General features: G+C 51.1%; 1 pseudogene; it reads right to left on the reverse strand.

Moving 5' to 3' along the window:
* LOC103608762 overlaps positions 1 to 2,785 on the reverse strand; it is a 25,581-nt pseudogene extending 22,796 nt beyond the window's left edge.
* Positions 2,786 to 3,293: the final 508 nt, after the last annotated feature.

Genomic DNA, 3,293 nt, shown 5'->3' on the forward strand with positions numbered 1-3,293 from the left:
GGGATCCGAACCCTCGGGCGGGAGTGCTGCCGCGCCTCCCAAGCGGCGCACTATCCAGTGCGCCACCGGGCCGGCCCAAGATGAAATGATCTTTATAAAATGTAAAGTGCAACATAAACATGAGATGTAAACAATAATGATACAACATGACACACTTTCCCTGCCCTAGAGAAGTATATAATCTGGTAATGTTTTGGAAAATAATCCAAGGTACCTATTTGGCAAGCATCACATTCTCTGTAATTTGGGCAAATTGTATGTTTCAACCTACCAATGGAGATGGAGCTGGCGGCCAGTCCCCGTCTCCCAGTCTGTACGCCCAAGAAGTTGCTAGAAAGGGTGAAGTAAATTTCAAAAGAGCAGCCAGGATCTACCTGGCCCTGTGTCAAGCCTTGACTGAATGAATGGGCCAGGAGAGACCCAAAATTCAACAGGGAAAAGAACAACTGGACGTGTGGCCAATCAGAAACAAAACAATACAAAAACACATCTAGGAAGGAGGCAGCCAGAGGCGCACACTCCCCTACCCCCTAACATTTCAGACAATGTGGGAATTCACTGCCTGTTGCTCAACCCACACTGTGTTCTGCATTTCTCCAGGAAAGGGAAGGGTTCTTAGGCTGCAGCAGACTGGCCGATCGGGACCTCTTTGTCCCGGTCTTACTCCAGACACTGAGTCAAAACTCCCAGAGCTTTCCCCAGGGCCCCGTCAACCCCTTCTCATCCTGCCATTCGAGACTCTCAGCGTGACCCCTCATCGCCACGTGGATCCTCAGCGCCCACCATGCTAGCCTCCAAATGCCCAGACATACCTGCCCGCTGCCCCTCCATCGGGGCCTTCCCAGCCCCAGCCTCTCGGAAGGGCTCTGATGCTCCCCTCACCCTAACCCCCGCCCCCGCCACCGAATGGAGCTCCTCAAGGCCCTGCCCAGGCTCACGCAGGCCAGTTGTATTCACCTCTATAGTCCCTCTAACACAGGGCTTTCTGTACGTCCTTCACCCTCTGTAAATGCAGATTTATGATCCCCAAATGCTCTCTGGCTGCTGTATACAGGAGGGAGGCAGAGGAGGAAGAGTAGAAAGGCTGTTTGACGGGAAGTCCAGGGCCTGCGTTCCAACTCTCCATTGGACACCAGTTAGTTCTGGGACTTTGAGAAAGTTTCTTCAGGCCAGGCCTCAATTTCCCTGTTTGGTAATAAAGGGTTTACTCTAAATAACCTCTCTAACTATAAAGTCTGGTATTACAGAAACCAGACTAGCCTGGGACAGAGGATGTGAGTCCTGGTCCTTATGAGCCTACAGCTGCAGCAGGTTATCTGACTGCTCAGACCCCAGCCTCCACACTATAAAATAAGTGAGGATAATATGAGTACCCCACCCCCCGCCCCTGGCTGTGAGGCTCCCATGAGACACTGTCTGTGATAGAGCTTCATGGACTATAAAGTCCTGACCAAACCTTGGAGTTTGGATCCCTCAAGTTGACAAAGAACTATTGACCACCTGCAACCTGCCAGGGACTGTGCCTGCCAGGAGGGGGCTGCCCAGCTCAGAAGGGAAGGTTGGAGGATGGTTCCTTGCCTCCGAGGCTCCCACAGCCGGTGGGTGAGACAGGCCAGTGAGCAAGCCCTGCTCAGCCAGTGGGGTACCTGCGGCATGAACACTGCACCAGGGGAGCGGACAGGAGGAGGCGCCAACCTTGCCTGGGGAAGTTCGGGAGGCTGCTCAGAGGGAGCAGCGTGTCCCCTCAGACATGGGTGCTGTTCCAGGACTGCAGGGCTGGAGCCAGTGCAGGGAAGAGAGGCAGGAAACAGGGCTGGTGAGTGAGGCTGAGGTCCGACTGGAGGGGGCCTTGAAGGCCAACAGGAGAGTGACGGTCAGACGTGTCTTTGAGGAAGGTCTCTCTGGTAGTGCTGCAGAGGACACAGCAGAGGGGACAGAGAGGGGAGCCAGCAGGACAGCGGGAAGGCTCTTACAATAGCCCATGAGGGTGACCATGAAAAACAGGTTCGTCGTAGATTTCTGCCTACACCAAGCCTTCCGCACCCTAAGCCTCCACAGACATCTGAATCTACAGAAAGATATAAACGGGTTTGTTCTCAGCATGGAGCCTGAACAGGTGAAGATGCCGCAATCATATTTTCAAATCTTGGACAAATAGCTCTGAAGTCTCTCCCTACAGAAACCGCCTGGCCAGACTCTGGCCTTGGCACAGATCTGGGTGGCCACAAGGCTGAAACATCCTCAGAGCTGGGACCAGGGTCACAAGAGCTGAGCTGCTGGCCTTGCTTAGGGGAAGAGCAGGCAGAGATGCCACCCACCCAAACACCACCGAGTTAGATGGGCCTTTCCCCTCCCAAAGCAGATCTGTTCCATCCCTGCCTCTCCTGACGGCAGGGGAAGGCTGTCACACCTTAGGGGTTGGCAGCAAAGACAGAGGCTGAGGAAGGAAACGAAGGTTTCACCAGCCATTGTTCCTTCAAATGGGGCCACATGCACTTGGGCTTGAAGAAAGAGTCCAAGTGCACCCACACTTTCCTAGGCCTGAAACCATGCCCCCAAGAGATCCTCAACAGCATAAAAGAGACCCACCACTGTGACTTACTCACTGGTTTCTCAGGCATCACAATGGTTAAAGTCTTCTCCTTCAAGGACAAGCTGCACATGGGTTGCCATGTTCCTTTAAAAACAAGAGCCCAACGATTAACGTCAGTTACATGATCTTATATCACAGCCTCCTATCTTCTCCCCTCTATGAGGTCCATGGACTTGTGTACTTTACCCAGCAAGAGGAAATGGACAGAGAATCTCTCTGTTCTCCACCAAGCTCTGCGTGTGAAGAAAGGAACAGTGAGGCAGCTAAACAAATTCTATTGTCTGCCACTGTCTGGGCACCCAAAGGGCTAACCATATCTCTACACAGAGACTTTGCTGAGAGGGTAAGACAGATCTGGATAAGAATGCTTTATTAGCTGCTTTAGTAAAAACAGAAAGTGCCAGAATTGCTGAACTTGAAACAGAATGAAAGTAAATCAAGCTGGTATAAAACTTGACAAGTCACCAAGGTGAAATTGGTCACATTTCCTAAGGTGGAAAGTTCCAAACTGCTAAATAAACTAGGAAGTTATAAAAGTAGACCATCTGATCATGGCTAAGTTTCCTAAACTAATGATTATTTTGGCTTCCAGTGACCACCCACAATATTTAGTTCTATTGCTTCTGCAGAAAATGCCTCTACACCTGTTTGGAAAATGGAGCCCAGAGTTACAAAATATTCCTAATGATTTATGCTCACA

The sequence above is a fragment of the Galeopterus variegatus genome, unplaced genomic scaffold, assembly GCF_000696425.1.
Source record: "Galeopterus variegatus unplaced genomic scaffold, G_variegatus-3.0.2 Scaffold8791, whole genome shotgun sequence".
Taxonomy (NCBI): Eukaryota; Metazoa; Chordata; class Mammalia; order Dermoptera; family Cynocephalidae; genus Galeopterus; species Galeopterus variegatus.